The sequence below is a fragment of the Saimiri boliviensis genome, chromosome 12 (genome assembly GCF_048565385.1).
Source record: "Saimiri boliviensis isolate mSaiBol1 chromosome 12, mSaiBol1.pri, whole genome shotgun sequence".
Classification (NCBI taxonomy): domain Eukaryota; kingdom Metazoa; phylum Chordata; class Mammalia; order Primates; family Cebidae; genus Saimiri; species Saimiri boliviensis.
The window spans coordinates 13,411,612-13,436,447 of record NC_133460.1 but is presented as its reverse complement, the minus strand read 5'-3'; the positions used below and the strand labels follow the sequence as shown (position 1 = coordinate 13,436,447).

General features: G+C 43.8%; 1 long non-coding RNA gene across 1 annotated transcript in view; it reads right to left on the bottom strand.

The window, feature by feature from the left end:
• Positions 1–12,229: 12,229 nt before the first annotated feature.
• Positions 12,230–24,836, bottom strand: part of LOC120367355 (uncharacterized) — a 156,058-nt gene continuing 143,451 nt past the window's right edge. The window contains exon 3 of the long non-coding RNA XR_005581741.2: positions 12,230–13,941. This is a non-coding gene — a long non-coding RNA (uncharacterized LOC120367355). The remainder of the gene's footprint in view (positions 13,942–24,836) is intronic.

Genomic DNA, 24,836 nt, shown 5'->3' with positions numbered 1-24,836 from the left:
AGTCACGGCACCTGTCCTGTTCTCTTTTTTTTTTTTTTTTTTTTTTTTTTTTTTTTTTTGAGACGGAGTTTCGCTCTTGTTACCCAGGCTGGAGTGCAATGGCGCGATCTCGGCTCACCCGCAACCTCCGCCTCCTGGGTTCAGGCAATTCTCCTGCCTCAGCCTCCCGTGTAGCTGGGACTACAGGCGTGCACCACCATGCCCAGCTGATTTTTGTATTTTTAGTAGAGACGGGGTTTCACCATGTTGACCAGGATGGTCTCGATCTCTTGACCTCGTGATCCACCCGCCTCGGCCTCCCAAAGTGCTGGGATTATAGGCGTGAGCCACCGCGCCCGGCCTTCTCATTTTTTAAACGAGGGAAGCAAGGCACAGGGGAGTTAAGTGACTTATCCCAGCAGTCAGAAATGGAAAAGCTGAGGTCGACCTAAGGCCGACAGCCGCAGAAACAAGGCGGCTCTGCCCGGTAAATAAAGTAATAAACAGAAAGCGCTTGCAGTGGTGTCTGACATAAAGCAGGTACTCAGTAAACGCTGGATGGATAATTTGTATAAACTGGTATTTATAGTCAAGTGCAGATATAATTTTTATAAATATGTTTTATCAATAATTTTATCAGTAACAAGTCTAATTCCTATTTATCATTTTTCTAAAGAAACCTATACTACATCCCAAAACTAGGTTGGATGCCCCTGTGATGCTATTATAGCACCCTGTATTTTTTCTTCATAGGTATTTAAAGGCAATTAATTATTCTTGTGATTAGCTATTTTATATGCAGCTTTCACTCCAGTACTGTGAATTTCATGAGGGCAGAGACCGGGCCTCTGCAGCAACTAGCATGGTGCCTGGTATATGAAGTATTTGTTCACTCAACAATAACTAACGATTGTTTACTATTCTAGGCTCTGGAAATGAAGTCCCTGCCCTCTCGATTCCAGTGAAGGGATGCAGACAGTAAATAAGCAAGCTAGTAAGCACCTGATATATCAAATGGTGTCTTTACCAAAGCCTGCAATAACAAGAGTACTATAGACTCAGTAGCTTCAACAACAACCATTGATTCCTCATGGTTCTGGAGGCTGGAAAGTCCAATATCAAGTGTCAGGATATTCAGTGTCTTGTGAGAGCTCTCTTCCTAGTTTGCAGAGGACCATCTTCTTCTTGTATTCTCACATGACCAAGAGAAAAACTGTCTCTCTTGTGTATCCTCTTACAAGGGCACTAATCCCATTCAAGAGGTCTTCACCCTCATGACCTAATTACCTCCTAACTCTTAATACCACCACAGTGAGGGTTAGGATTCCAGCATTTAAATTTAGGGGGACAAAACGTTCAGTCCATAACAACTGGTGTAAGTGGTTGAAGAACTATGAATTAGGGAAAGGGAAGGAGATGCTTGGGAGCAAGGGACTATTTTACATAGAGAGAGCAGAGAAGTTCTGTGAATAAGATGGCCTGATTAAAGCAGATAGATGGGAGAGATGATGAAACTATCTGAAGAAATCGTTTTTCAGGCAGAGGAGACAGCAAGTTCAAAGGCCCTAAGGCAGAAAGGTGTTTGGCATGTTCAAGGCCAGTGTGGCTGGAAAAGAATAGGTCTGATGAAAGGAGAAGGGAGATGAGGTCAGAAGGGGAACTGGGGACGGACAACAGATGAATATTCGTATGAAAGAATGTTCACAGATAAACACAGGGAGGCCAAGATGGTGCAGGGTTGGTGGGCTTTGGAACACTGATGAGCTCTTAGCAATTACTGCAAAAACAGAGCCTCTGGCCTGAAGAGGGATAGGACATGGCCACAGTCTTCCAATATTCCAAGGGTTACAAAAGAGGATATAAGCTCACCTCATTTAGGACAATTCCAGGGCTAGGCTGGGATCAGCAATGGCTCTTACATGAAGGTAGATTTCAGTTCAAGAAAGAGACAAATATTCAAAAGTCATGGCGGCCAGATTTATGCTTCTGGAAAGATGCAGTAGATACACTTTCCCCTTTCTTTCTGCTATGTACAAATAAACACCTTGGATATCATATACAAAACAAATATAAGTAAACTTTGAAAGGTAGGGAAAAGAAGGCACAAGAGTTAGTTCCCTGGGTGTTTTTATTCTGCTTTGTTTTGTTTTTTGTTTTGCTTTGTTTGTCTTATGTATCTCAGGCTTAGAGTTAAAAAAAAAAAATGGAAATGCAGAAAACCCAACAGTCACAGACAAAAATAAGCATTACCAAAAACTTAATCCCTCTAGCAAAAGAACCAGAAACAGGGCAGCCTAGTATGAGAGAAAAGCTTCAGACAATAACCACACTATTGCAGCCAAACACAACAACAACAACAACAAACAAAAAGCATGATTCCACTGCCACCCATACCGGCAAACACCAAGTGGAGAGTCTACACATACATGCCTGCAAAGACGTAACAAGTCTTCCCAGCCCCAGCATCAGGGTGGTATCAGAAACGTCTGAGTAAGGATCCAGGACTTTCATCCTTACTGGACAGTTTAATGAAGCTGTCCCTTCCATGATGTCAGTGAAGGCCACTGAGGGAGCATGGACTTCCACTCACACAATACACTAACCAGGCATCTCTCCCTTTACCTACTCGAATGCTGTCCCAAGAGGCTGAGTGAAAAGTCAAGACATTCACCGTCTCCATCAGGAACAAGAACATCCCCACAGCTGTGTCCCTAGAGACCACAGAGGGAACCAGAGTTCCGCCTCCACCCAGCAATTACAGTGAAATCTCATCTTCCCACCAGGTGTCAACAGAGGCCAAGTGGGGAGCCTAAGCTTCTGCTTCCACCTGGTAGTAATGAGGTATCAACTTCACTTCTGCTGCTGGAGCAGTGTCAGATAAAGCCAACGAAAACAGAAGACCTACATAAGATCCAGAGCCTCCCATGTAACATACAATAAAATTGTCTAGCATTCAAAAGAAAGTTATACATCATACCAGGAATCAGGAAGGTCACAAACTAAATGAAAAAAAAAAAAATCAAAAGATGCCAGCACCAAGATGGCATAGATAATAGAATTGACAAAGATTTTAAAGCAACCATGATAAAAACACCTCAGTGATAAATTACAAGCATACTGGAAAAAAAAATAGAAAGCCTATGCAAGGAAATAGAAGATATAAAGAAGAACCAAGTAGAACTTCTAGAACTGAAAAAAATGCAATAACCAAAATAAAAAGCTCAGTGGATAGCCCCAACTGCAGAATGAAGAGATCAAAGGATTAGTGAACTGGGAGATAAAAACAATAGAAATTATTCATCTGGACAACAGAGAGAAAAAAGACTGAAAGGAAATTAATGGAGCCTCAGAGACCTGTGGGGCTCTAACAAAAGCTCTAAGAAAGCCTTTAGAGATCTGGAAGGACAAAGCGGAAAGAACAGGGGTAAAAAGCTATTTGAAGAAATAATGACTGAAAACATTTCAAATTTTGCAGAAAAAAAAAAAAAACAATAAATTTACAGATTCAAAAAGCTGTCTGAATCCCAAACAGGATAAATGTAAAAAAATCTATGTGAAGATCTATCACAAATAAAATTCTGCAAACTAAAGCAAATAATAATCATCATCATCATCTTGAAAGCAGTAAGAGGAAAGCTACGTCTTACATAGAGAGGAAAAACCACTTGAATGATGGTATATTTCTCATTAAAAACTTTGAAGACCAAAAAGAATTGGCACAATAATTTTCAGGAGCTGGAACAAAGAACTATCAAGCCAGGGAATATGCCTTTCAGGTATAAAGGGGAAACCAAGATATTCTCAGATGAAGAACAGCTAAGGGAATTTGTCAACAGCAGACCTGCTCTAAATGAATGACTAAAAGAAGTTCTCCATGCAGATAGGGAATAAAGAAATCTTAGACTATTAGGAAAAAAGAGAGCCCACAAGAAGCAAATATTGTAATACTGACATGAATCCAAATGTATGTGGAGAAAATATTAAAGATTGTATTATGTTATAGATGGTATTATAAACAGGGAAGGCAAAATTTAAAAAGGACAGATTTGGTCAGGCACTGTGGCTCATGCCTGTAATCCCAGCATTTTGGGAGGCCAAGGCAGGTGGCTCACCTGAGGCCAGGAGTTCAAGACCAGCCTAACCAACATTGTGAAAGCCCATTTCTACTAAAAGATACAAAAATTAGCCTTGCATTGTGATGGGCACCTGTAATCCCAGCTACTCAGGAGGCCGAGACAGGAGGATCGCTTGAACCTGGGAGGCAGAGGTTGCAGTGAGCCGAGATTGCGCCATTGCACTCCTGCCTGGGCAACAGAACAAGACTCCATCTCAAAAAAAAAAGAAAAAGAAAAGAGAAAAATAAGAGGTTTAAATTGTGTGTATATAAAGTAATACCTAGAGCAACAACTAAAAATGTTACCCAAAGAGATAGTCTCAAAAAGACTGTACTTCAATCAAAATGGAATTGTGAATATTATTAAAGTAACCTACAGAAAAGCAGAAAAAAATTAAAATGTAAGACAGAATGAAAAACATAAAGCAAAACCTAAAATGGCAGACTTAAGCCCTAACATATCAATAAGTAAATTAATGTAAATGGAATAAATATACCAATTACAATACAGAGATTGGAAGAGTGTATTAAAAAATATAGCCCAACTATATGCTACCTACAAGAAATTTGCTTTGAACATAATGATACAGGTAGGTTGAAAGTAAAAGGTTGGAAAAAGATTTATCATACAATCATTAACCAAAAAAAAAAAAAAAAGCAGTGGCTACATTAATTTCAGTCATAAAAGGTAAGATTTCAGAACAAAAAATAAATTATCAGAGACAGAAAGAGGCATCATATGATGATAAAAAGGGCAATCCACCAAAAAGACATGGCAATCCTAAATGTTTATGTGCCAAACGATAGAGTTACAAAATATTATATGCAATAAAACCTAATAGAACTGAGAGGAAAAATAGACAAATGCACAGTCATAGTTGGAGACTTCAACACCTCTCTCAAGAGCTGATAAAAAAAATAACTAGACAGAAAATCAGCAAGCATGTAATAGAACTCAAAAACGCAATCAGCCAATGTGACTTAATTGACATTTAAGGAATATTCCACCCAAACATAAGAGTACATGTTATTTTCAAATGTCCACAAAAAAACACACCCAAATAGACCACATTCTCAATACAGAATATGTTCAAAGAGTTCTGTAGAATCAGACTATAAATCAGTAACAAAAAGAAAACAAGGAAATCTCCAAACACTTAAATAACCCATGAATCAAAGAGAAAGTCTCAAAGGAAATCAAATAGCACACTGAACTAAAAGAAAATGAAAACACAGCATCTAAAAATTTGTGGAACACAGCTACAAGCAGTGCCTACATTAGAAAAGAAGAAAGATACCAAGTCATTAATCCAAGTTTCGACACCAAGAAACTGAAGAGTAAATAAATAAAAAGAAGAGCAAAATAAATTGAGAGAAAGCAGAGGTAGAGAAATAATTCCTATGGTTTGAATGCTTGTGTACCTTCCAAATCTCATGTTGAAACTTAGTCCCCAGTGCAACAGCATTATCAGGTGGGGTCATTAGGAGGTGACTGGGCCATGAGGCACAGCCCCCATGAATAAAATTAGTGACTTTATAAAAGGGGTGGAGGAAACCTTTTTGAACCTTCCACCATTCCACCATGTGAGAACATAGCATTCATCTCCTCCAGAAGACACAGCAAAAAGCCAACTGGGAAGCAGAGATAGGGCCCTCACCATCTCACCAGACACCGATCTGCGGGCACTTGAATTCATCTTGAATTTCTAGCCTCCAGAACCGTGAAGGATAAATTTCTGTTTTCTATAAAGTATTTAGTCCCAGCTATTTTGTTATAGCAGCTCAAACAGATGAAGGCAATAACGATGAGCAGAAATTTTAAAAATCGAAAGCAGAAACACAATAGAGAAATCAATGAAATGAAAAGCTGGTTCTTTGAGAAGATCAGTAAAATTGACAAACCTCTAAAACACTGACAAAGTACCATGAGAGAGAAGACACAAGTTACAAAGATCAGGAAAGAAAGAGGAGATATCACTACAGATCCTGCAAACATCTAAAAGATAATAAGATAATACTGCAAACAACTGTACATGCACAAGGTTGACAACTTAGATGAAATGGACCAATTCCTCAAAAAGCAAAACTAGCACAACTCATCCAATATTAAATAGATTATCTGAATATCCCTATAATTATCAAGAATATTAAATTTGTAATTTTAAAACAAAGAAAAAGAGTCTGCAGACACCAATGGTTTCAATGGAGAATTCTACCAAACACTTAAAGGAAATTAATGTCAATTATACACAATCTCTTCAAGAATACAGAATAGGAGAGAACACTTCCCAATTCATTTGAGGAAGTTAATATTAGCTTGGAACCAAAACTGGACAAAGACCGTACCAAAAAAAAAAAAAGAAAAGAAAAAAAGAAAAAAAAAGAAAAGAAAACTTCAAACTAATAGTTCTCATGAACATAGAAACTGAAATCTTCAACAAAATATCAGCAGATAAAGATGAGTGATATGTAAAACAAAATTATACACCATCACCAAGTGGGGTTTATTCCAAGGATGCAAAGTTGACTCAATATTCAGAAACCAATGAGCATAATCCACCGTATTAACAGACTAAAGAAGAAAAATCGCATGGTCGTTTCAAATGATGTAATATTTGACAAATATTTAGTAATTTGTTAAGTATCAAATAATAAATATTAGACAAAATTCAACATACACTCATAAAACTCTCAGAAACAGGGGAATAGAAGAAAGTTTCCTAAAAGATAGAGTTTCTAAAAAAAAAAAAAAAAAAATCCAGAACTAAATTTATGGTGGCAAAATACCAAATACTTTCCACTTAAGATATTACTTAACATAGTGCTGAAAGTTCTAGGCAGTGAGATAAGGCAAGAAAGCAAAATAAATGGCAGAAAGATAAAAAAGAAAGAGGTCCTATTGGCATATAACATGACTTGACTATCTACATCAGAAATATAAAGAAACCTACCACACACTTACCTCCCAGAACTAAGTGGATTCAGCAAGTTCACAAGATACAAGAAAAATTTCCAAAGTCAACTATATGTCTACATAAATATGTGAACACCGCAATTTAAAATATAATACTGTTTGCCATATTCAGCAACAACAAAGCTATACTTGGGTGTAAATCTAAGAAAACATGTATAGGATTTATATGCTGAAAATTGCAAGACACTGATGAAAAAAAGTCAAAGAAAATGTAAATAAATGAAGAGATTTACCGTATCTTATTCGTGAATTGGAGGATTTAATATATATAAAGATGCCCATTCTGACCAAATTGATACACAGATTTTGAAATTCCTATCAAAATCCCAGCAAGACTTTTTGTAAATATGGTATATACAAGACTAGTTTAAAAGTCTCGTGGAAAAACATAAGGAACTAGAATAGCTAAAACTATTGTGAAAGAAGAATAAAGTGAGAGGAATGTGTCTACATGATTTCAAGACTTGTTCTGTAGTTCCAGTAATCAAGACTGTGCATTACCGGTGGAGGAGTACACACAGGGTTCAATAAAACAGAAGGGAGGGCTCAGAAATAGATCCTCACAAATTTGCTCAACTTGTTTCAACAGAGGTACAAAAGCAAGACAGTAGGAAAGATTGCTTTTTCAACAAATAGAGCTAGAGCAATTGAACATTCATAGGCAAAAAAAAAAAAAAAAAAAAAAAAATCTTAACCTAAGTCTCACAATTCTTACAAAAATGAATTCAGAATGGATCATAGACTTCAAGGTAAAGTGTAAAACTATTAAATATACAAAACAGGAGAAAATCTTGAGGATCTAGGGCTATGCAAAGAAATCCAAAAGCACAATCCACAAAAGGAAAATTGATAAATTGGTCTTAATAAAATTAAAAACTTCTGCTCTGAAAATCAAACACCACATGTTCTCACTCATAGGCGGGTGTTGAACAATGAGAACACGTGGACACAGGGAGGGGAGCACTACACACTGGGGTCTGTCGGGGGGAAATAGGGGAGGGACAGCAGGGGGTGGGGAGTTGGGGAGAGATAGCATGGGGAGAAATGCCAGATACAGGTGAAGGGGAGGAAGGCAGCAAATCACACTGCCATGTGTGTACCTATGCAGCAATCTTTTCTTTCTTTTCTTTTTTTTTTTTTTTTTTTTTTTTTTTTTTTGAGACCATGTTTCGCTCTTGTTGCCCAGGCTGGAGTGCAATGGCGCGATCTCGGCTCACCGCAACCTCCACCTCCTGGGTTCAGGCAATTCTCCTGCCTCAGCCTCCTGAGTAGCTGGGATCACAGGCACACACCACCATTCCCAGCTAATTTTTTTGTATTTTTAGTAGAGATGGGGTTTCACCATGTTGACCAGGATGATCTCGATCTCTTGACCTCATGATCCACCCGCCTCGGACTCCCAAAGTGCTGGGATTACAGGCTTGAGCCACCACACCTGGCATCTATGCAACAATCCTGCATGTTCTTCACATGTACCCCAAAACCTAAAATGCAATAAAAAAAAAAAAAAAAAGAATTAGCTAGGTATGGTGGCAGGTACCTGTAATCCCAGCTACTTGGGAGGCTGAGGCAGGAGGATTGCTTGAACCAGGGAGGCGGAGGTTGCAGTGAGCCGAGACCACACCATTGCACTCCAGCCTGAGTGACAGAGCAAGACCCTGTCTTAAAAAAAAAGAAAGGAAGAAATAAAGAAAAAGAAAAGTAATGTCTAGCTAGCACTTTGGGAGGTTGAGGCAGGAGAATCACAAGGTCACGAGTTCGAGACCAACCTGGCCAATATGATGAAATCCTGTCTCTACTAAAAGTACATAAATCAGCAGGGTGTGGTGGCCCTTGCCTGTAGTCCCACCTAGTCAGGAGGCTGAAACAGAAGAATCGCTTGAACCCCGAAGGCAGAGGTTGCAGTGAGTGGAGATCTCGCTCTGTTGTCCAGGCTGGAGTGCAGTGGCGAGATCTCAGCTCACTGCAACCTCCACCTCCCGGGCTCAAGCAATTCTCTTGCCTCGACTTCCCTAGCAGCTGGGATTATAGGTGCTGGATAATTTTTCTTTGTATTTTTAGTAGAGATGGATTTCACCATGTTGTCCAGGCTGGTCTCGAACTCCTCACCTCAGGTGATCAGTTCATCCAACTTGACCCCCTGAAGTGTTGAGATTACAGTCCTGAGCCATTGTGGCCTGGCTAATTTTTAAATTAAATCCTCCCTCTAAAAAAAAAAAATAATAATAAAAATAAAAGAAAGAAAACAACAACAACAAAAGCAAAATAAATAAATAAATAAATCCTCCCTCTAAAATAAAAAAAAATAGGCCGGACGCGGTGGCTCAAGCCTGTAATCCCAGCACTTTGGGAGGCCGAGGCGGGTGGATCACGAGGTCGAGAGATCGAGACCATCCCGGTCAACACGGTGAAACCCCGTCTCTACTAAAAATACAAAAAATTAGCTGGGTATGGTAGCGCGTGCCTGTAATCCCAGCTACTCAGGAGGCTGAGGCAGGAGAATTGCCTGAACCCAGGAGGCGGAGGTTGCGGTGAGCCGAGATCGCGCCATTGCACTCCAGCCTGGGTAACAAGAGCGAAACTCCGTCTCAAAAAATAAATAAATAAATAAATAAAAATTAAAAAAAAAAAAAAACTTCTGCTCTGCAAAAGGTCCTCTTAAGAGGATTAAATCACAAGCTACAGACTGGAAGAAAATAGTTGCAAACTACATATCTGACAAAGAACCAGCATCTAGAATGTATAAAGACCTCTCACCGTTCAAGAGTAAAAAAAAGTATGCAATCCAATTACAATATGGGCAAAAGACATAAAACATTTCACCAAAGACGACATGGAAATGGCAACAAGCACCTGAAAAGGAGGTCAACATAATCAACTATTAGGGAAATGAAAATTAAACCCACAATGAGATATTACTACACACCTACATGAATGACTGGGAAAAAATGATGACAACACAAAATGTTGTCCAACACATAGTTGGTAGGACTGTAAGATGGTAAAACCACTGTGGAAAACAGTCTGACATGGTCTTACAAAAGTAAACATGTGGCCACCAGATGACCTGAAACTTCTGCAGGCATTCACCTCAGAGAAATGAAGGCATATGTTCACACAAAAAAAAACCTGTACGTGAATGTTTGTAACAGCTTTATTTGTAACAACCCAAAACTGGAAATAACCCAGATGTCCCTCAGCTGATGATGGTGAAACAAACTCTGCTACATCCATAACTTGCAAAGCTACCTAACAAAAATAAATAAATGAACTTTTATTATTATTATCGAGACAGTCTTGCTGTGTCACCCAGGCTGGAGTGCCATGACACAATCTCCACTCACTGCAACCTTCGCCTCCCAGGTTCGAGCAATTCTCTTGCCTCGGCCTCCCAAGTAGCTGGGATTACAGGCACACACCACCACACCCGGCTAATTTTTGTATTTTTAGTAGAGGTGGGGTTTTACCATGTTGGCCAGGCTGGTCTCGAACTCCTGAGCTCAGGTGATCAGCCCACCTCAGCATCCCAAAGTGCTGGCATTACAGGCGTGAGCCACCCCACCTGGCCATAAATGAACTATTAATCTACTCTGTTGAATCTCCCAGATGAATCACCAGAGAGAAAAAATGCCAGCCCAAAAGGTTACACACTGTATGATTATTCACATATAAAACATCCTTGAAATGACAAAATTATATTATTAGAGAACATATTAGTGGCTTCCAGGAGTTAAGGAGGGAGTGGAAGTGAGAGGGAAGTAAACACGGCCATATAAGGGCAGCATGAGACATCCTTGTGGTGATAATAATATTCTGTATCTTGACTGTATCAACATCAATATCCTAGTTGTGATACTGTTCTATAGTTTCGCCACTGGGAAAGTAGGGTAAAGGGGACATAGCATCTTGTATTATTTCTTACAACTGTGTGTGAATCTATAGTTATTTCAAAACTTAAACATTTAATTTAAAAAACGGATGGGACAGGCATAGTGCTTTGTGCCTATATCCCAGCAAGTTGGGACGCTGAGGTGGGAGGTTCACTTGAGCCCAGGAGTTTGAGGCTGCAGTGAGCTACAATCACATCACTGCACTCCATCCTGGGCAACAGAGTGAGACCCTGTCTCTTTAAAAAAATAAAAATAAAAAGACTGGCCAGGCACAGCAGCTCATGCCTATAACCCCAGCACTTTGGGAGGTAAAGGCACGTGGATCACTTGAGGTCAAGAGTTTAAGACCAGCCTGGTCAACATGGTAAAACCCCATCTCTCTCTAAAAAAAAAAAAAAAAAAAAAAAAAAAACTACAAAAGAACACAGACTCCCAAAACCAAATAAACTTGAATATTTCCCGTATTTTCCCTCCACCCAGTAAAAAAGATACAGGAGAGTGGAAAGAAGAGGTGTTCTAGTCCCAAGAACCATAAAGAGTTCTTATAACCTCTCACTTGTCCAGGCAAAATGAAATAAATGACAATGGCACTGAAGAAGAGTGGACAACATTTAGAATTTACTGCCCCCCAAGGAAACTGAGTCTCACTTCATCTCATCAGGGGGCCACTGCAATTCCTCCAGTGAGTTTCAGCAAGGGCATCAGCCCCAGTGATGCCTTGTAGATATCTAGGTCTTAGACATCCCCCCAGAGATAAACAACATTGGCCCACACACTTGTAGCTCTGGCTCTTATCAAAACACCTAAACTGGCCAGGCAAAGTGGCTCACACCTGTAATCCCAGCACTTTGGGAGGCCCAGGCAGGTGGGTCACCCGAGGTCAGGAGCTCAAGATCAGCCTGGGCAACATGGTGAAACTCCCTCTCTACTAAAAATACAAAATTATCCAGATGTGGCAGGAGAGCCTGCAGTCCCAGCTACTTGGGAGGCTGAGGCAGGAGAATCTCTTGAACCTAGGAGGTGGAGGTTGCAGTGAGCCGAGATCACACCACTGCACTTCAGCCTGGACGAGAAGAGTGAAACTCTCAAAAAAAAAAAAAAAAAAATTGAAGTTTAAATTAAAATTTAAAAAAAAAAAAACAAAACACCTAAGGTGAAACTCTAGCCTCAGTAACCTAAGGACTCTCTAAAATTTTATTTCTATAAGTCAATCACATGCTTCTTAGTCAAAATAGCAATAACAAATGCAAACTGCATCCACCTGGGAACTGTGTTATATCCTAGCGAGTTAGAAGGAAAGAGCCACACTCTGAGTTCCTAATGAAGAGTCCTTTATTTGCCAGTGATGGAGAGTCAGCTAACGCTCAAAATTCTCTTGGCCCCAAGGAAGGGGCTTGATCCCCCTTTATGCCCTGATTTAGGTAGGGGAGGGGGAGCCTAGCTGAAGCGGAATTTTACAGAAGCAGAACAAGCAAGTTAGATAAAGAAGCTGGTGACCAGGGGGCAGGGGGTTCCCAGGACTGTTGGTTGCTAAGGATATTTCCATACAATCATCAAGGTGGGTGGCAGGGGGAACTTCCCATACAATCAATCACCAAGGAGGATATTCACAATAGCAGGTAGACTTGACAGGCAGGATGCGGTTACAATGATTACAGGTGCTGTGAACAGTGTGAACTCTCTCAGCCGTTCAACGCACCTGAGGGGCTGAGGCAGGGAGGGGGAGGCTAGAGAGAGCTTGTTAGGTTTGCAGCCAAGATAGAGTCAGTTAGGTTATCACAGTCCCCACTTGTGTGTTGGGGGAGTTGAAGCATTGACTCTTCAGTTACAACAAGGGAGTTGTAGTGGCTTCTGAGATACGTAAGTTTGGCAGAATTTATATGCTGCCTTATGAAAGCAAGGAGCCAGTTTAGTATACAGGGCCCAAAGATTAAACCTACCAGGAGGAGAAGAAGGGGTCCTGCCAGCCCAGTTATTAACGTAGTTAGCCATGGGCTGCAGTTAAACATGCTTTGAGCCGGGCGTGGTGGCTCACACCTGTAATCCTAGCACTTTGGGAGGCTGAGGTGGGTGGATCACCTGAGGTCAGGAGTTCAAGACCAGCCTGGCCATCATAGTGAAACCCCATCTTTTAAAAAAATTTTTAAAAAAAACATGCTTTGGTACCATGGGGTACTCTTCTCCTGCTCCCGTTGCCGTTTATCTAATTTTTTTCAAACCCTTTGAAGAGTGTCTTTAGTGACAAATTAGTTAGCATAAAAACAACAGCTTTCCCCCAACGCTGCACACAAGCCTCCCTGGGAAAGGAACACTAGATCTAAGCCTCAGCGGTTCTGGAGAACAACTTCAGCTGAGGATTCTACCTGAGTATGTAACATATTTATGGCAGACTGGAGATTTCCCAAATTGGCATCTACTTGAGACAGGGATGTTAGTCCAGTTTCGCCCCTGACCACGGCTGCAGTGCTGAGAGCTGCTGACCCAGCTGCGCTAATGCTGGCCAGGAGGGGTACACGGAGGGGCACAGCTCCACGGGACCTGGGGTGTAGCTCGGGGGAAGCGATGAGATGTCGTCCTTCTGGTCCGCTGTACACACTGACCTGGGGAAGAACACGAAGCAACACACACGGGACAGGTCCAAGTCAGTCCCATTGACGCAGCGGGTGAGGCACAAGGTGCAGGCCAGCCAAGTATTGTTGGGTGCCTGGTAGGAGACTGACGGTTTAGGGTAGAGAGCAGAGACTGGTTAAAAGGAGAAGCAGATAGATTATGACCACTGCTAATTAGGCAGGCGGCGTTTCCTGCAACATCCCCTGGTGTAAGGGAATGGGGGAGTGTCCTTTCCAAGCAGGAGTGAGTCCTTGTTTTTGGAACTTTTTGACACACACCAGGTCACCAGGACAGAAAGTGTGGCTGGGCCCGGTTTGGTCAGGAATTGGATTAGGGTGTGCTCCCCGGACGAGCGGCTGGATGACGTCTTGAACCTGTTGGAGAGACCATAGGTACTGTGACAAGTTAGCTTGGGATATTTCTGCTAGATGAGTATCTTTTAATCTAGGCAGTATGGGCGGAGCCCGTCCATACATGATTTCAAAAAAAAGAACGCTGCTTTGTAAGGGGTGCATCTAACTCTAAGAAGAGCTAAAGGAAGGAGGTTTGCCCAACCTTCACCGGTTTCCAAGATTGATTTTGTAGGAGTACTTTTCAAGGTTCGATTCATGCGTTCTGCCTGTCCAGAGCTCTGAGGTCGACAGGCACAATGGAGTTTCCATTGAATGTTTAATGCCTTACTGACTGACTGAGCTTTGGACGAGGTGAAGGCTGGCCTTCTTGGTGTGATTTTAGGACTATTTATTACATAGTTAATGAGAGTGCCTCCATCTCCCCGAAGGATAAATGACCCCTAGGAGCATTTGCTTTTCCTGGGCAAGTAAGGTCCTGACTGACCGCTGACCGTGGACTGTGGCATCCTGCATGCCCCAGACACTGCTCACCTTCCTGACCTCGCCTCCTCCCCCTGTTCCCACAGTCATCTTTCTTCTGCTATTCCTCGAATAGAATAAGCGTGTTCCCACCTCAGGGCCTTTGCAGTGACCGTCCCCTCTGCTTGAAATGCTTTTTCCAGAGACCTCCCCATGGCTGGTTTCCTCTCACCTTAGCCTGAAGTTCGCCTCCTCAGGGACGCTGTCCCTGATTGCAAAATCTGAATTGCCCACCTGGATACTCTCATGCCAGACACTCTCCATTATCATGTCTTCTTTACTTTTACTTATTTATTTATTTATTTATTTATTTTTGAGACAAGATCTTGCTCTGTTGCCCAGGCTGGAGTGCAGTTGTACCATCATGGCTCACTGCAACCTCCTCCTCCCCGCAGGCTCAAGTGGATCCTCCAGCCTCAGTTTCCCAAGTAACTGGGACCACAGGTGCAAGCCCAGCTAATTTTTTTAAAAAATGTTTTTGTAGAGACAAGGTCTTGCTATGTTGCCCAGGCTCATGTCTAACTCCTGGGCTCGATGGATCCTCTTGCTTTGGCCTCCCAAATTGCTGGGGTCTTATTTTCTTCATAGCACATAACAGTCTGAAATTACCTTAAATTTCACTTGTGGATTATTAATATCCCCCCACTCCCCCAGAAGAATATAATCTCCATGAGAGCAGGAGGCATCTGTTGAGTTCAGTGCCATGTCCTCAGAGCACAGTGAAAGAAAGGAGGGAGGGAGAACAGGCCGGCATGGTGGCTCACACCTGTAATCCCAGCACTTTGGGAGGCTGAGGCGGGTGGATCACTTGAGGTCTAGAGTTTGAGACCAGCCTGGCCAACAGAGTGAAACTTCATCGCTACTAAAAATACAAAAACTAGCCAGGCATGGTGGCATGTGCCTGGAGTCCTAGCTACTCAGGAGGCTGAGCCAGGAGAGTCCCTTGAACCCAGGAGACAGAGGTTGCAGTGAACTGAGATTGCACCACTGCACTCCAGCCTGGGCAACAGAGCAAAACAAACAAACAAAAAGAAAGAAGGAAAGAAGGAAGGAAGGGAGGGAAGGAGGGAGGGAGGGAGGAAGGAGGGAGGGAGGGAGGGAGGGAGGGAGGGAGGGAGGGAGGGAGGGAATCTGGAAACCATCATTCTCAGCAAACTGACACAGGAACAGAAAGCCAAACACCGCCTGTTCTCACTCATAGGAAGGTGTTGAACAATGAGAACACGTGAACTCAGGGAGAGGAGCATCACACACTGGGGGCAGTTGCAGGGGTAGAGGAGGGACAGTGAGCCGGGGGGGAGGAATAACATGAGGAGAAATGCCAGATGTAGTATGCACCTAAAGTTAAATAAAGAAAAAAAAATTAAAATCCTAGCCTCTAAATTTTGGGGGAGGCTGATTTGAGTAATAATAAACTCCTGTCTTTCTGCTTAATCAGCTCTGTGTTTATTAAACTCTTTTTCTATTGCAAAAACCTGCTGTGTTCAGTGCATTGTCATTTATGGGCAGCAGCTGAGATGAACCCATCGGGCAATTACAACTGGACAATCTAAGTGTCTGTCAGTAGGGGCCTGGTTAAATAAACTGTAGTAAATCCACCCAACAGGGTACGATAGAGCCATAAAAGAGCCGAGGGAGATCTTTATGTATTGATATAAAATGATCTCTGAGATATATATAAGGTTGATAAAAACAGGGTCCTGAGCAGTGAGTAATGTGTCCAGATACCCGTGGGATTGCTGGTGTGCCTCAATATCTCTGGAATGATACAAGGGAACTGGCCATTCCGGCAGCCTCTGGAGAAAGGAGCTGGATTGTAAGGACAGGGATAAGAGAGAGACTCACACTTTCAACCATTTGATTGTATCACTGTATCAATCAACCAAGGACCATAGCACCTCAGGCTGGGCTCAGTGGGACTTGACTGCAAGCCACGGTCAGAGCTGGCTGGTCTGCTGGTTAGGCTCATGTGTCTCTGCCTCCTTGCTCCCTGGGGCAAGGCGAGGGCCTAAGAGCAGAAGGCAGATACAGAACAAGCAATTTCTCTTGAGACTGACACTCAGATCTGGCATGCCGTCACTTCCACCAATGGCCGAAACAGGTTCCAAAGTTTGGACTGAGAAGCATGTTTTATCCCTAGTGGGAGGAACTTAAGAGGTGCATGGTAAAGGGCATGGATATAAGAAGGGAAGAAGAATTGGGGCCATTAATTAAATACAACAAAGGGACTCGATACATATATTATCTGTCTGGAGACAGATATTATTCAAATGTAAAAGGAGAATACATAGACATGCTCACATTAATACCGAATGAGAAGGAAGCAATGGGGTGGGAGTAGGGGGAGACAAAACATACCCAAGAAGAGATCAGCGGGGCCAGGTGTGATGGCTCATGTGATTCTCCGGTCTCAGCCTCCCAGATAGCTGGGATTACAGGCATCTGCCACCACACCTGGCTAATGTTTGTATTTTCAGTAGAAACATGGTTCTGCCACGTTGGCCAGGCTGGTCTTGAACTTCTGATCTCCTGACCTCAGGTGATCTGCCCACCTCAGCCTCCTCTTTATGTGTACACATATATATATATATATATATATATATATATATATATATATATATCTCCCCTATTGTCTCTGCCTCTCTAGAGAACCCTGACTAATATACTGCCTAATCCTGGCAGCAGCCCCAGAGAGTAGATGTCCCATTTTACAGGTGGGAAAAGTGAGGCTTAAGAGGGAGCAGTACTTGCTGGAGTCAAACAGTTGGTGAGGGGAAGGGCAGGGATTGGTCAGTCTAGGTCAATCTGACTGCAAAACCCATGCCGCTTCCACCATAGCACACAGCCTCCTGAGAGAGGGCGTCCATGGGGCAGGTGAACCCAAGCCCTGTCCCCCTCACCATGCCACCTCCTGGGACTCAGCTCTATCCTTCCATGCTCTAATTAGCCTCCTGAGCCTTCAGCCAGTTAGACCATACGTCTTTGTTTAAAAATGCTTCAGTAGATGAAAGGAAACTTGGCAGCTACCTCTGCACACAGCTTTAAGTGCATATATTGGCCAATCTTTACAGATTTAATTGTCTATAAAATTACTCTGTATGCAATTTCCATATGAATCTTCAGAACTTTGCACCCTGCACGCTTCTTAACTGGTTCTCACTACCAGGCTGTGACACAGCTCTGAATGGGTGTCATGCACTCTGGAGCCCACTGGGTTCAATACAAAGCTGGGCTACCTGCTAGGTGTGTGCTTTGAGAGAGGACAAATCATCCTAGGCCTCAGTTTCCTCATCTGTTAAGGGATATAATCATAGTAACTTGTCAGGAGATTGGGAAAATTCAATGAAATAATACAGATAAGGTGCTTAGTGCTGTGCTTCATACACATACACACACACACACACACACACACACACACACACACACACACAGAGTGTAGTAGCTAATTTTTGAGATCTTAACCCATGTTATTCCCCCTCCATTTTCTGGAACACAGTCTCCCCACTAGCCTTCCAGCCTTGCCATGCAGTCATGCACCTGTGGATTCAGGACAGGTGATTGAGAAGAAGAAATGTCATTCAAGAAACAAGACTTTTGGCTGGTCATGGTGGGTTACACCTGTGATCCCAGAAATTTGGGAGGACAAGGTGGGCGAATCACCTGAGGTCGGGAGTTCAAGACCAACCTGGCCAACATGGCCAGAATCCCATCTCTACTAGAAATACAAAAATTAGCCAGGCATGTGGTGGGTGCTTGTCATCCCAACTACTTGGGAGGCTGAGACAAGAGAATTGCCTGAACCCAGGAGGGAAGGGCTGCAGTGAGCTGAGATCTTGCCATTGCACTCCAGCGTGAGACTCCATCTCAAGAAAGAAAGACAAGGAAGGGAGGGAAGAAGGAAGGGAGGGAAGGGAAACAAGGCTTTAAAGCCTCAAAACACAGAGCCCAGATGAACTCCATGTGCAATGTTTATAGCATAAGGAATAGATTGAAAAAAGAATAGATGAAGATCTTGATGCCTCAGCTAGAAACCATCCTCTCGCAGGGAAGAGAAAACAACTGTAGCTAAGATAATAAAAGGAATTCATTGATTCCCATGACTGACAGGGCCATGGGAGAGCAGCTTTAGAGGTGTTGATCCAGGAGCTCAACGATGTCAGTCAGTGTCCTCCCAGCTTTCAATTGAGGCTGCTCCAAACCAAGCCTGGATCCCCTTATGGAGACAAGATGGCTGCCGGAGGCTTCTAGGGATGTCCTCAGATAAGAGGTGGAGTCTGGAAATAGCTCCTCCCAGAAACTCCAGCCAACATCATCTCTTGTCTCATTGGCTCAAACTGGGTCACATGCCCATCTCTGAACCAATCATGGGTCACACGACCATCTCTGAGCCCATCAGTAGAGGAATGAGTTAGGCCAATTGGGTAAATCCAATAAGGTCTCATTCCTGGGGATGTGGATCTCTCCCCACCAATTGCTGAGGGGCTGCCGTGCATAAGGAGCACTTCTTTAACTGATGTATTCAAAATATGAAGTTTATGCAGCAATGAATAGACTGGAAAAAGAATAAACAAAGGGCTTCCTAAAAGTTTTCTTATCCCATACTGAATTACTCCTTTCTGAACAATTTTTATGGGACATAGGTCATTCAACAATTATATCTTGAGCAGCCTCCAGGAGGATCTCAGAGTCAAAGCAACTATGAAATACGTCATCGTCTTTTTTAGAATATGACACCCAGAAAGTGACACCATTCTCTACAAAGTTCACAGCAGAACAGAGCATCAGAAGGCTGTCACCTCCAATAATGATAATACGAGCTAACATTTATGAAGGAGTTACTATCTGCTAGGTACCTTGTTAGACACTGAACTTTTTTAACCTCATAATAGCCCTGTGAAAGTAAGCCCTGTTATTAACCCCATTTTATAGATGATGAAACAGAGGAACAGAGAGTAGAAGTAACTTTTCCAAGATCACACAGCTATTTAGCAGCAGACGAGAATTTGAACCCAGTAAAGCTAGCTCAAGCTTGCATGCTATATGGTCTCTCCTTCTATGGCACCATGGAAATTCACGTGGGAATTTCACGCGGGAGTATTCACTCATGCACTTGACAAACCTTTGTTGACCATGATATGCCAAGCAATTCCTAAGCCATTTAAAATATATTCATTCATTCATTTCATCAACACATATTTTTTGAATGCCTACTTTGTATCAAGCACTGTATTTCATGCCAGGGGACATGGTGGTGAACAATCCTGACCCAGCTCCCAACTTCATGACGTGCACAGCCTGAAGTCCCTTGCGAATTGTACTAAGACACATCAGTGAAAAGCTCGGGGCTGTCATGCATGCTGTACAGTGTGCACACTGCACAATGCACCCAGCAGATACGGTGAGTGAGGGCTGAAATCCACCTCAGTCCCCTTATCAAATCCCATGATCTGATGCTGAGCTGAACCTGTACAAAAAGAAGCCGTCTTCTGTGACAAAGTTGTGTTTGTACAAGCAGTGCCCATCCAACCAGCAAAAGGCAGTTGCTCTAATTTACACAAAGGCACCATATTGGAGAATCTATGACCCTGTGAAAGCTGCTTCCACTACCACCTTCATCTTATAAGTCAACGTTCTGGTTTGGTTGGTTAGTTGGTCTCTGGAAGAGCTGCTGCTAAATGATGCATCCTGATTCCATTGCCAGTTCAGTGGAGAGTGTTTTATCTGAGCCCAAGAATTCTGCCTGCTGCGCCTTAGCACCAGTGAGCCAGAGCTCTTGCGGAGTGCCGGATGTTGAATGCCTCTTCATGAGGGTGTATGATATGGTTTGGCTGTGTCCCCACCCAAATCTCATCTTGAATGTAGCTTCTGTTATTTCCATATAATGTGGGAGGAACCCGGTGGGATGGGAGATAATTGGATCATGGGGGTGGTTTCCTCCATTCTGTTCTGGTAGTGAATAAGTCTCATGAGATCTGATGGTTTTATAAGGGGAAGACAGCCTTTTCACTTGGTTCTCTTTTTCTCTCGTCTGCTGCCATGTAAGACGTGCCTTTTGCCTTCCACCATGATTGTGAGGCCTCCCCAGCCACATGGAACTGTGAGTCCATTAAACCTCTCTTTTTTTTGTAAATCACCCAGTCTCAGGTAAGTCTTTATCCACTACATGAAAACAGACGAATACAGTTTGCATCTGAAGATGTTCATCACTCCTCCAGCAGCCTCAGGATGAACCAGAAGCACTAGAGTCCTCGGAGGGAAGAAACTTCCCAGTTAATAGAGTCAAGGGCCCACCAACTAAAAAACTCCAAGTTCTGGCAACGTCCACCCCAATCCCAAGTAAAGTCATTGCAGCAGAGACCCAGAATTGAAGCTGATGCAAGCCCTGCCCAGGGATGTGTGGCAAATGCTGTCAACCTGCTGTCTGTATTTCCTCTGCCCTCTGTGCCATGGTTATACACACTGCCTCCCAATCTGCTCTCATCCCAACAGCCAGCACATGCAACCCTTTGCTGGGGGCTGGCCTTCAGGCTGCTGGAACCCCCTTTACCTGTGCACACAAAGAGCCAGAAGTAGCCAGGAAACCACCGTGAAATCCCTTAGCCAACGGGTGCAGGAGAATCAATAGTCTGGCTGCCTTTCCCCAGGGTTGGGACAATGAAAAGGTGTCACGTGCCCAGTCGCTGGGGCTCCCCTGTAGGATTGAGCCCAAGCTTTGCTCCACAGGGCGTCACTTGATACCACACCCCGGCATAGCCTCTTCTTTCCTTTCTCTTTCTCAGTTCCTCACTCCTCTTGATTTTCCCTGGAAATGCTTCCTAATAAAACCCGACACACAAAATTTCCTCTAAGGGTCTGATTCAGGGGAATCAAATCTAGAATGGGAACCAAAGGGAGTTGGGCTGGTCACGCATACTGAGTGCTTCTCTCCCCAGCTCCTTTCTAAGCCTCCTCCATAATTTCGGGAGACATATGCCAAGCACCACTTGGGGCTGGCCCTGGGCCATTTAAAGTCAATCCACTGGCTCTCTCTGGAATCGATCGCCTACATGTTTTTTCCAGCCCTCCGTGAAAAATGATTTGCAAAGTCCTCTTTCCCTCTCTCTCTTCTTCTTTCCCTCTCTCTCTCCCTCTCCCTGGTTAAACTTGGGTAATGGTGTTCAAGAACTCCCTGGGATGTTTCTCTAACTGACAGGTTTATGGGGCAATAGTTGCTGATGTTATATGTGTCCTCAGATAGGCAGGTCTTTTTATACTGTGTGTGTCCCCATAAAAATGATTGGTTTTAAGTTGTTATTCTAATATTGCTGTGATTGTAACATTGGAGCTGACGGTCTCCAAAGGAGATGGATATCGAAGTCTGATAAATAGGAGCAGGGCAGTTCCGTCGGTCTTGAGGCAGGAGGACCAGGCTGGTGGGCTGCCACCGCCGGCAGGTAGGGGCTCAATGCCCATTTTTTTAATGTTAGTGTAAAGATAACAATTAAGAAGTGAGAGCATCATAAATAATCAAAACTGCCTCTTAGGTTAGATAAAACCAAAGGCAGCCACTGTGGCCTGAGAAGAAGGGAGATGACAGGGTCCAGAGGAATGCCCCTAGAAAAACATGGGGACAAAGAGAGGGAGAGACAGACAGAGAGGAATGCAGGGTGTGGGGAGCAATAGGTACAAAAGAGACGGGGAGAGAGGACCATGTGACAGGTAGACAGGCGCAGGCAAGAGAGAGGCAGAGAGGGGCACACGAGCAAAGCCCACGACAGACACACACAGAGACAGAGAGACCCACAGACCCACAGAGCCAAACACCCGGCAGACGTGGAGATGAGGAACAGATGACACGTCACAAATGAGACCGAGACAGAGGCACGGGAGGAAATAATGAGACGAGCACGAAAGAGCAACCAGGCTAGGCAGATGCACAGACAAAAGGACATACCGACCGGAGGCCAGCAATCACAGGAACAGACGACACAGTGAGAAAGGCCAATGGAAAGGCAGAGATGGGCAGATGTGGAAAAGAAAGGGGGAGGAAGAGAGGGAACAGAATGGAGACTGAGTCAGGTTGGCAGGCAGTGGGTGATGACCTGGCCGGACCAAGCCCACAGAGTCTAGTGGAAGAGTCAGAGCTCAGGAACCAGATGACCTGGTACCATCATGGTTTTGCCATTTTCTGGAGGCTGAGGGGCATCAGGCATGTTCTTCCTTAGCCTTTCTGAGCCTCTGTTGTCTCATCTGTAAAATGGGACGACACACAGACATGGCACCAACTTGGGCCCCTGGGTGGTGGTCCCGAGCATCTTGGCATGCCTCTCGTGATAGGAAGCCCCCAGGGTGGTCCCCAGTGACTCCCACCACCTGGGTGCATGTCCTCATGTGGCATCCTAAGTTTGGGCCAGACGCAGTGGCTGGCTTCTAGCCAATGTCGAATGTGGCAAAAGTGATGGGATGGCAATTCTGAGATTCCATGACAAGCACCTGTGAGTTCCATCTTTCTAACAGTTTTCATCTCAGGAGCTCTTGGGAAGAGCAAGTTGTGGGCTGCCCTATGGAGAGGCTGGTGGGAGAAGAAAAGCTGTCCCCAGTCAACTGCCTTCGAGGACCCGGGCCCTGCCAACCAACAGCCATGTGAGCAACCTTGTGGTGACGCTGCAGCCCGGGATGCCACCTCGATTGCAGCCTCAGGAGAGACGCTCAGCCGGAGACCTCCAATTCCTGACCCACAGACTAAGCTAATGTTTGGTATGTAAGCCTCTGTTTCAAGATAATTCATTATGCAGCAATTAGTACCCCATACGGATTGTGGTGCCTGGAAGTGAGGTATGGCCATAACCAAAGAATAAAAATGAGAGTGTGCCTTTAGAAGGAGGCAGAGACGGGGCTGAAGGACAGGAGGGAATGTATTGCAGAAGGCTAACCTGCCTTGGACAGGCTGTTACCACAATCTGGACTGTGAGGACACTGGGGGTGAGGCTTCAAGAGGAAACAAGGAACACATTATTGAGAAATGGGGACTCTTGTCAGTGACAAAAAGTTTTGCAACACTCTTGGAAAGCAGGAAATGCACCCAAGGGACTGGACCATAAATACACTGTGAGAAGGTGACCCCGGCGTCCTGTTGCTGCTCATAGGAAAATACAAAAAAGGACTGGGCTTGGTGGCTCACACCTATAATCCCAGCACTTTGGGAGACCAAGGAGGGTGGATTGCTTGAGGCCAGGAGTTTGAGACCAAACTGGGCGACAAGTGAGACACTTTCTCTACAAAAAAATAAAAATTTAGCCAGATGTGGTGGTGCATACCTGTAGTCTCAGCTACTCGGGAGGCTGAGGTGAGAGGATCACTTAAGCCCAGGAGGTCAAGGCTGCAGTGAGCTATGATTGTGCCACTGCACTCCAGCATGGGCGACAGCAGGGAATTCTGTCCCCAAATAATAATAATAATTCTTCAAAATAAAATAGAAGATGGGCCTGAGTGGTCTCCTTTTACACGATGGACCTACCATCTGTATTCATTTCCTATTGCCCTTGTAACGAATCATCACAAACTCAGTAGCTTAAAACAATACAAATATATCATCTGACAGTTCTGGAGCCTGGAAGTCTAGTGTGGGTCTCACTAAGCTAAAATCAAAGTATCCTCAGGGCTGTGTTTCTTCTGGAGGCTCTGAGGGGAACACCTGCTTCTTCCATTGCATGGCCTGAATTCCACTGGCCAAAACCCATCCCTGGCCCAGTCTGACATCAAGGGAGGAGGGTGAATATTTTCTTAACAACTCCAGTCCACCGAGTGCTCCTCAATCCTTAGCTATTTTCTCCCACTCCTCGGGCTGGGCTCTTAACGCCAGGGAGTCCCTTCCTGAAGCAGTCATTCCCCTCCTGCTCAATGGTAATAAAAGTTAACACTGGCCAGGCGCGGTGGCTCTCACCTGTGATCTCAGCACTTTGGGAGGCCGAGGCGGATGGATCACGAGGTCAAGAGATTAAGACCATCCTGGCCAACATGGTGAAACCCCATCTCTACTAAAAATACAAAAATGAGCTGGGCGTGGTGGCACATGCCTGTAGTCCCAGCTACTCAGGAGGCTGAGGCAGAGGAATCGCTTTAACCTGGAGGCAGAGGTTGCAGTGAGCCGAGATCACGCCACTGCACTCCAGCCTGGGTGGCAGAGCGAGATTCCACCTCAAAAAAAAAAAAAAAAAAAAAAGAAGTTAACACTTGTTAAGCATTTACCAGTTGTTAAGTGATTTACATACGTTACCTCCCTTAATCCTCAGAAAAATTCTAGGACAATTGCTTTTCTCCATTTTACAGATGAGGAAACTGAAGTCGGAGAGGCGACATAATTTACCCAAGATAACACAAGGTGTTATCAGAGCCAGGACTGCAACCCAGAAGTGCAG